Source organism: Anser cygnoides, chromosome 1 (assembly GCF_040182565.1).
Source record: "Anser cygnoides isolate HZ-2024a breed goose chromosome 1, Taihu_goose_T2T_genome, whole genome shotgun sequence".
NCBI classification, from domain to species: Eukaryota; Metazoa; Chordata; class Aves; order Anseriformes; family Anatidae; genus Anser; species Anser cygnoides.
This window is the reverse complement of record NC_089873.1, coordinates 85,835,475-85,845,197: the sequence shown is the minus strand read 5'-3', so window position 1 is coordinate 85,845,197 and position 9,723 is coordinate 85,835,475. Positions and strand designations below refer to the sequence as shown.

Here is a 9,723-nt window from a genome sequence, read left to right as displayed (position 1 = left end):
CCATGAATCTTACTCAGGAAGATATTTATGCATGTTTCTAATCTCATTAAAGGCTTACTTGCTGATGAGCTCATTGTATTTCAAGATGTGCTTTGTTTCTCCTGCCATGATTTCTTTAGAGTTGTACTTCACAGATAAAATACCAAAATTCCAGCATAAGTAGTCTAATAGGATGCTCCATCTGTGACACTGATAGTATAAGGTGTTTCAGAAGAAATACGAAAGACTCAAGGGGAAATTTCTTCCTAAATCCAGGCAGTTAGCAGATGTGACTCTACCTCTTCAAAACAAATCAAGGCCACATTACCTATTTTTGAAATCTATGTGATGTGTTCTTGGTTGTGTTCTTCCTTTCAAAACCATCCTTTTTGACTATTTCTATAAATCATATCAAGTTTAAGTTCCATTAGTTAGATCTTCTAGATTTGTGTTTAAAGACTGTAGAATAGACGAGAAAAGAAAAAATACAGAGCTATGTGTTCCTTCTGGGAGGGAGAGTTTTTGGCCTCTCCATGGCGTATAAAGTTATCATAAATAAAAAGGGAAAAATGCTGTAGAAATTGTGCCATTTACTGGATGGGTGGTGAGTAAGTAGCAATTAGCAGGTAACAACCACCTCAGTGCTACTGGGGAAAAAAAAAAAATTTGAAATCTGAACATGTGGATCCTGTTTATAAAGAAAGACAGAAGAGGTAATACTAGAACAAAGCTTAGAAGTGTACAGACAACATACATCTTTAAAATCTGCTGTTGACAGAAAAGCAGCAACTTTTGTACCCTTTCTCTTCTTAAATGTAAGAGACTGAAACTCAAACTTTTTGTACCAACAGACCACAGGTCAAACATTAAAACGTTTTGAATATCATGAATTCTTTATCAACTTTTATACTAAACTCTTTAAATCTTACATTTGAAACATCACTCATTGGAGATACTGCAGAGCCTTCACTGAAAATTTCCATCAGCCAGAAACTGTAAAAGCCTATTCCCTGTCTAATTTACTACCACACACATTTATATAAACTTTTATACTGGTTCTGATTTGGCTTCCCATACCAGTTCCACTCTGACTAGATTTTTGGGAGCCATTTCAGAACACCCTGACCTTTTGAACTATCAGTATTACATAAAAAGGAAGTGATAGTTAAGGGAGCTTGTGAATCTATCACTCAAAAACTAGAGGAGCCCTAGTGACAGGTGCAAACAGTGTAAGGGAGCCATTACAAAATGAGCCAGGGCACATAAAACACCTGCCTGCGGAAAGTGATCTCTCTTAAGTCCTGCCTGAGAGCCCGCAGAAAGAATTTGAGCAAAGGCAAGCAAGAGAAGTTATTTGTTCTCATTTGACCTACTTCATCTTCTAATTAGCATTTGGTAATTGGCTGGAAAAAGTCCAATTTATTGCCCAGTAGATGCTCTTCAGGTATGCCGACTGCTTTGGGTTAATGCCTGGGGAACATGGCATTCTATACTAAGTGATTTAGGAATACAAATCTCACTGTAATTAAGTGGGATCCAAGTACCTACCAGCCAGGGATTTTTGATAATCACAAACGTTACACTGTATTGCAAAGGCTGACATGAAAAAGCTGCCAGTGCAACTCCCTATTTACTAATAATAAGTAAATGAAGGAGAGAAATCTCACTAGCTCTTTCTTCTTTTCAAGTCATAGATCATCAAATTTAAAAGATACAGTAAAAGCTTTGAGAGGGAGAGAAAGGAGAGAAACTAAGGGAAAATAAACACATTTAAAATCAATCGTAAACTAAGTATTTTTAAGAATCAATTCTAATTTGGGGTACAGCAGTCAATAACAAATATTCTGAAAAATTGCAAACAAGGTTAAGTGAAAGGCAACAAACACCATAAAACACTGGCAGCTCAATCAAGCTACACTTCTGCTTTTCTGTAGGGAACAATGTTGAAGTAACAACAATTTGCCAAAGTGTTAAATGAACTTCAAGTGTCTGCTCTGCAAATCTCAATCTGAATGAGTATCCTGAGGCATGCTATCATGTCTGAAAAAGCTCTAGTTGAATGAAGTCTCATTTGACCCCCGAGAATCCGTTCAGCAGAGAAATAACAATACAAAATATGGGAAGAAAGCCATTGTGACACATTTTTCTGAAGGTGGCTGATTTATTGTGTTCATCTTTTTCACCAAAAATGCCCCAGTACTTATTCAGTATAAACATCTTAAGACAGCACTAGAAACTTTACAGAAGCATAACTGTCTCAACAAGAAACTAATGACCAGCAGCAGTGTGGATGCTACCTCTTGTTAACGGACTCAACATAGGTAGTGTTAAACGGTAAACAAGAAGTTCTATTACACTGAGAAAAAGTAGGTATCCTGTAAACACAAACGGCAAGTGGACCCTAATTTTGATGGAACCAGTCATGAAGCTAAAATTTTAGGGAAGCTTGATTTGATATGGAAAGCTAACTACATCCTTCCTGTCTCATTAAAGAATGCAAAGAAAGGCTTTTCTGGACATAGAAAAATGTTTTCTACTGAATCTTATTCACTGCAGAGTTCTGACTGAGGCTGAGGATTTCAGATCAATCCCCTAGTTTCTGAGAGTTAATCAAGTGATTAAACTTTGACTGGAAATTTCAGGGATAAAGCTCTTCCACCTAAGCTTAACCTCAGCATGTGTGATGGAATTAAAATTTACCAAATCCTTACCTCCCTGAAGTCTTACTTCCCTTTTGTTTGTGAAACAAAAACTGATGAAGTGTTGTCACCATCCAAACACTACACCATACGTGACTAACATGATAGGTTAATCATATTCATATTGCTTTCCCTCTTCTCAGTTGCTGTTCTACGATATTTGAGAAAATAAAAGTTAATTTATACCCTTATCCTGCAAGTGCAAATGTAAATACTCAGTTCTGTTTTGCTCCGTAGAGATTAAAACGTGTATTGATCAACCCATATACATTCACTTGAAAACAAGACCACTAATTAGATCCTAAATGTACCAGGAAATTTAAGTTTCAGTTATGGGTTCTGCCACAAATGTGTGGTGCACTTTAAAACCCTTGCCTGAAAGATACTAGGGGAGGACAAAAAATATTACTTGGTTCCATTCCACATCAGATAATCAAAACTGTTTTTTTTTTTTTAAACAAAGGAAATGAAAACCAAAAACTTTTCTTTCTTCTTCAGTAAATTCTTCCACAAAATCTTTCTTGCAAGTTCCTCTGACACTTTTTGCTGTTTTACCTCACAAAAACATTCTAGTAGACTCATAACATTATTATTTCTGACTTAGTTGTAATCATGCTACTGCACACAAAGAAAATCACAGTGTTAGGGTTTCAGATGGTGACCCCTGATGAGTAGAGTAAGGACAGTTCAAAGCAAAGACTGAGGAGAAATGGCTATGTCCACAGATCAGGCCACAAGCTGTGTTGTTAAAAATCAGTCATCCCTTACACCAGACCATATAAACAGTAAAAAGTTCGATGCAGGAGAAGATTTAAAAACAAAATAACTTTCAGATTCCACAGATATCAAAACATGTCAAAATCTTTTGAAAAACAAAAGCAAATAGCCAAAATGTGTTTAAATGTCCTTGGATCACAAACAAAAAGCTTACAGAGCTTGTTGAAAACACAGTTCAAATGCAGCTGTTGCATCCATGTTTGTCTGAGCCTGCACAACCTAGAAGAAAGGTACTGAACAGAACCAGAAAAAAGCATCTTATTTTTACATATCCCACAGTCCTAAAACAAAGGTGGACATGAAAACTTTGCAAGCTGTGTTCTTTATTTTTTCTCCAGAAATAATTCACAAATAAACACTGATGCAATGAGACAGCAAGCGTTTTTGCTATTCACTGTAATATTCTCAAGCATCGCTTGCATAACAAAACCAAATTGACTGAAAGCTTGGTTATGCACCATGTGAAAGAACTCAGAATATTATATAACAACAGAGTTGACCTACTCAGTTCCCTATAACATCACATTGAGAGATTCAAATGCTGTAACTTTTGAAAAAGTTTACAAGAAAACACTCCAATGCTTCCCAACGTTAGGGGAGAAAAAAAAACAAACAAAAAAAGTGTGTGGGGGGGGAGCATAATGCACTGAATATGATTATTCATGGCTTCTAACAAAATTTGCTCCTTACTGTAAAAGTGAAACCTTAGTCACAATGCATACAAGCAATGAGTGTACATGTAGAGAGAATTTTTTAGCCTATCTATAAAACACATTGAAACGATTGAAAATAGGGACAAGAACTTTTTTGATTAAGAGTAAACACTAAGTAATTAAAACAGAAATAAAAATTAATTGCTTATTCAATCATATCCTAGTTTGAAAAATTAAACAATTGCTGACAAATTGTATCTATGAATATCTACATAAATTACCTGTTGGAAGTGCTATCAATATTACCCTTCCTTATTTCTCTTGCTGAGTGCTGCTCAGCTACCGAGTAATATAAATCTTTCATATTTGAATGATGAAGGAAGCAATGGGTCTTAGGAGCTTGCTCAAAATCATGAATAAATCCAACATTACAGGTTTTGATAAAAAATCCGCAGAGGTTCTGGTCTCCTATCCTTCTGCATCATGCTGTTCTGTTGCTAGTTATGAGGACTCCAAAAGGAGAGCAGTAGCCAGCATGGGGGAAAAAAAAAAAAATAAAGGAAGAGGTAAACTAAGTCCAGACATGGGCAAAAAGGTCAGTCAATCCCATTATTGTTGCCATTTTTAATGGCACCCATTTTTAATCAGCCATACATAGAAAAACTACCAGAGTTTAATGAATATAAAACAAATTAATATAACACGAAGTAAAATAATGTAAAATTTCCATGGTGATAGTTTCAAAGAACATAGTAAATCATGGTTGTACCTAGAAATGGTAAACTAATTTGTATTCATTTTCTGGCATTATTGACAACCAAATAGCAAAATGAATCAATACCTAAGCTGTTTTCTGTTCCTTTAAGTGACGGAGCCCTGTAATGTAGTTTTATATTCTACAAAGGAGAGATTATTACATTAAAAAGGGAATACTTCTGTGCAGATTAAACCTTTCAACATCTTTGTCATTTTAAAACTAAAACTGATATTTGTTAAAATAGTATGGGTAATATTTTTGCAGGAGGCTGAAAGTTAAGTCAATCAAAAGCTTCAGTCTGAAATGAGAAATGGCTTCAGTGAAATGCCGTTGATAATGCAACACAGGAAAACATTACATACCTTTACCATTTTTTTTCAATAATATAAATATATATATATATATATAAACATGCAGTATGTTATCTAAACAGTGCACAGAATAAAATTAGGTCATAAAAAGTTGTAGACACTTATCCCCTGTTTTGAGATAGAATACCAGCAACAGTTTCTATTTACTTGCTTAAAAGGTTGGTACTAAGAATGAAATATTTCTAATAAAGGAGAACTTAATGAATGAATGTAGCTATAATGCTAGTAAAAAATAACACACTAAAAATGTGTTACGAGAAAGTCAAAACTAATGAAACAAGATACAGCAGGGATACATTAAATAAACAAGGCAGAGAAGAGATGAGGATGCAGCCTGTAGTACTTTGCGTAGCTATCTGAGAGCCATACAAACAGGGGAGCATCTCTGCTGGGGGATTTCAGTGGCGTCTCATTTTGTCTAAGCAATCTGCCTATGCAGACACTGAAGGCCTGGGTTCAGTCAACCATGTTGTAAAAAACGGATGAAAAAAAAAAAAAAAAAGAGGACTGATCTGAAGAAGCCTGAGAAAATGCAAGGACTCATTTAGACTTTGCTGTTTTGTGGTACAAGCTCATGAGGATTGTACAAAATGCAAAGTGACCTGAAAACAACAATCCCATAGAGCTCAGCATGGTAGAAAAATGATAGAGAGCACAAGTTTCTAAACCACAGTATATGCACCACTACTGATATACAAGCCCTTTTAAAATGGTTCACTGCCTGGCACAAATGCTGCCATTGCCTGTGGTCATAGATAGAAGGGGAGATGGGACAGCAGTGGGAGTTGCAAGGCTATTGCTCTATCTTTATTACTGCTGAGGAATAACTTACATCACGGAGTGTAAAAATCTTAGTATTTATGACCAAAATTTAGATGCATAAAACATAACCGATATATTGGAAGATGAGAAAACTCAAATATAAGGACCATGAAGTGAAAGAAAAATGTTAATAGCTCACCATAAAAGAAGTCAAGAATGCAAAAATAGGATTTTCAAACAACAGACTATAAATGGTTCCCCATCAACCAACAAAGGTTGAAAACTGACAGTATCAGAATTATCCCAAGAATGTGAACAAATATTGTTAAATCGTTCATTTACTTTTTGATCACTGCATCTTCAAGACTAATCTCTGTTCCACTGTGACAGTTTGCTGGAGTAGTGAGCCACAAGAAAGAAAAAGAATGTAAAAGATAAATAGTGCTGAGTATAGAATGAACTTTCTTTTATTAGGATCTTATGTTACTTAAAACAAGTAGAACTCCAGATATTTTTTTTTAAAGGTCAGCAAAATATAGGGGTAAAATATGTTATTGCCATAAGTAAAGGATGAAAGTCTATAATGATGAAACAGCAGAGGAAAAGATTTTTTCTCTGTATTCTACGAAATAAGTACTTTTACAGTTCAACCTTTTATTTAAGGATGTAAGAATGCATATACTGTATGCACATATATAAGACATATCACTCTAATTCAACAGATGACATTTCTTTTGACTTATGAAATTATTCCTGTCCCTGGAGTTTACAAGGTTTAAGGATTTTAAATTTTATTTAGTACTTCTGATCCTAACAGCAGGCTGCCTTAGGCCTCATTTCCACTTAATTCAGAAAAACAATGTTCCTTTTTCATGTACTGTCTGATCAAAGGTTTGTATTTAGCACAACACACACTCTAAAAAGCACATTTTGAGCGGATTTCTTACAGGTAAATGAGAAACTGAGCCCAGCTCATGGAAAATGTATTAGTTCAGGTCACACTGCTTTCACAATCTGTGCACAAAGTTGCCTTGCCACATTTATGGCACTACAATTAGTAGTGTCAAAAAAAAAAAAAAAGGTATGGGTATGATATTGTTACATAATGGCACAAAAGCAGGCAAAACAATCACTGAACAGAAAAAAAAAAAAAAAAGAGGTGAGGCTTCTTACTTTTCTTGAGTGGTTCATGTCTGCATTATTTACATCATTTGGGTGCCGATTAAAAGCTCTTTTGGCATAAGATTCAAGTATCCATGTAGCTGTGTTAGTGTTGATGGATCTTTGGGCCCAGCAATCACAAGAATGTGCAGAGTGAAATGTCAATTACTTTGCCTTAAATATTATGGGCAGATCACTTGTATTTAGACAAGTCTGCGTGTACAGTCACTCACCGCCTGCCAATATCCGTAACGAACTTCTACTTTAACCACCTGAAGAAAACAAGGTCAAGTCAATCACAATCTATTTCTGGCATTTTTTTTAAATAGCTGATATACCTCATACAGCCAGTGACAAACCAAACAAGTAGACTGTACAGTTAAATAAATTAGTATATTTTTAATAAAACTATTTTGCTGAAAATTTGTTGTGACAGTCTACCTGACCTTTGATATCCTCTAGAAAGAGTCTAACAATCAAGATGCACCAGCTCCCAGCAGTGCTCATGATGTGCTAGGTCAGGATACACTTTAAATGTTTCACAGGTAAACGCCAAAAGAAATTCTGGCTGGGGATTTTACTTGTTTTGCTGCGTCGAAACTAAGAAACAGATACAGTGTGATCTAGTCAAAGACATAACCTTACAAAAAAAAAAAAAAGTAAATGTGTTATTTTAAGGACCTGTGAACTGATGATGTTTCTGGACTAGAATTGATGTCATGGAGCTCAAGACAAGCACCATGCCAGCTGATGGTGTTCTGGTGCCAGCTTCCTTCCATTTGTACTTCAAGTTTGTTATGGTTGATAAACTGTGTGTGACCAGAAACACATCGTTTATTTTACTTCAGCTGCTGCAGAGGAGAGATGCAGAATAGTATTAAATGCAGTATTGAAAGAGCTTCCTTTGCTAAATTTCTTCTGTTTAGTTTTTATTTGGCTAAAAAGACAGAAAAATGCAAAAACTGTGAAGTTTCAAGTTCACATATCAGTAACGGGAAGATGATTTAAATGACAATTCCTGTAATCATCTTTGATCATATTTGATTTTATTGATGATAAATAATTTTCTCCATTTTAGAATGATTCCAAGTTTCTGCTTAATAAACATCTCTGCTGACACAGTCTGCTGTCCACTCAGGAACAAACATCATTTCCTGAGATGTAAATGTAAAATCTCACTTAAAGCTATCATTTTCAGCTAGAGGTTTTTACTCTGCGAATTTTTCTTATTTAATCATTGTCAAAGAGGTCATATCACAACTTAAGCAACTTCATTTCCAGTACCTTTCAAGTGATAAATCTGAAGGCGAATTGGATTGGAGAAAAATTATCACTCGGTTCTTAGGGTCAGCCTTCCAGGCTTTTCAAAACAGATTTCTCTCTAGTTCCCTGACAGCAGGAGCAGAACCCTGTGTCCTGTTCTTAAGTCTGAGGAACAAATCCTTATATCCAGACCCATTTCCATCCCTAAAGCAGTTTGCATGCTCGTTGATTCCTTGACAGCCTTTCACCAGTTCTGACTGCGATTCCCTCAATTTCCAGTGTTCGTATTTGTCACTGTATCAATTCTACAAGTTCAGAAAGTGCATTTTGGTCTTGCACATTATTAAGTATCCCTTTCACTTTGTCCTTAAAACTATATGAGAAGACAAAAATCCTAGTATCAACAAAGCGGGATTGTGAAACAGAAGACTGTAAACCCATTAAAAGTTCTTACTCTGGAGGGAAAGGAAAGGCTTTCTGACCAACCGCGATGGGTCAAGTCCATTTTCTGAAAAAAACGTTTATCTGCAAGAGCGGTCTCCAGATCAGCACCTGCGGCACCGCTTCTGGACGAGCCACCTTGTTCTCAGACTCCGGTTCCTGCCTGTAATTCCCAGGGGAGTCCAGGTTGCCAAGGGCTGCCCCAGCTCCCCTCGCCCCCCGTGGCTGGACTGGGCTGTGTACACCCCAGCATGTGGCACCGCAGCCAGCATCAATCGCCAGGGGCAAGATGCTCCTGCTTCTTAAGGCACAATTCGTGGGTGACACTGCTTCACTTTCCCTGTTGCATGCTCGAAGTCTGCTGGGGTTGATGCTTCCTCTGGTTGTGTGAACCCATGGTTGTGCTCTCTCAAGTATTTTCTGTGGTCTTGAATCAAGTTTTTAAATATATTTCTCCTTCCTATGTTTTAATATTCTGTTGTTTTCACATGCTAATTGGAAACAGAATTAACTTTCTGGCTTGCTTCCTCAGTGAGGCAAACAGAATTCATCACCTCCACCACAAATTAATACAATGCACCTAGAAAAAAAAAACATATATATTCTTGGAAAACTTATACTTCATGTTACTAGTTAGTATATGAATAATTCACAGTCTCAATTACTCAGTGACAGAATCACCATACAAATTGGAGAAAAAAAAAAAACAGGTCATTTTTTCATGCAAGGGAAGATTGTCCCTCGTATTCAACATCCAAACTAGTGTATTTGTTAGAAGCAGAAATAGAAGGTTTCAGGGCCAACAGGACGATAGGCAAGGGGGTTGTTTTCTTTCATGGGTCTGGATTCCTCACATTAAA

At 36.2% G+C, this 9,723-nt stretch overlaps 1 protein-coding gene and 1 long non-coding RNA gene across 6 annotated transcripts in view; both read right to left on the bottom strand.

Moving 5' to 3' along the window:
- CADM2 (cell adhesion molecule 2) overlaps nucleotides 1–9,723 on the bottom strand; it is a 666,627-nt gene that overhangs the window by 483,832 nt on the left and 173,072 nt on the right. The gene's annotated exons all lie outside the window — the stretch shown is intronic.
- LOC136791367 (uncharacterized) overlaps nucleotides 1–9,723 on the bottom strand; it is a 108,226-nt gene that overhangs the window by 81,936 nt on the left and 16,567 nt on the right. The gene's annotated exons all lie outside the window — the stretch shown is intronic.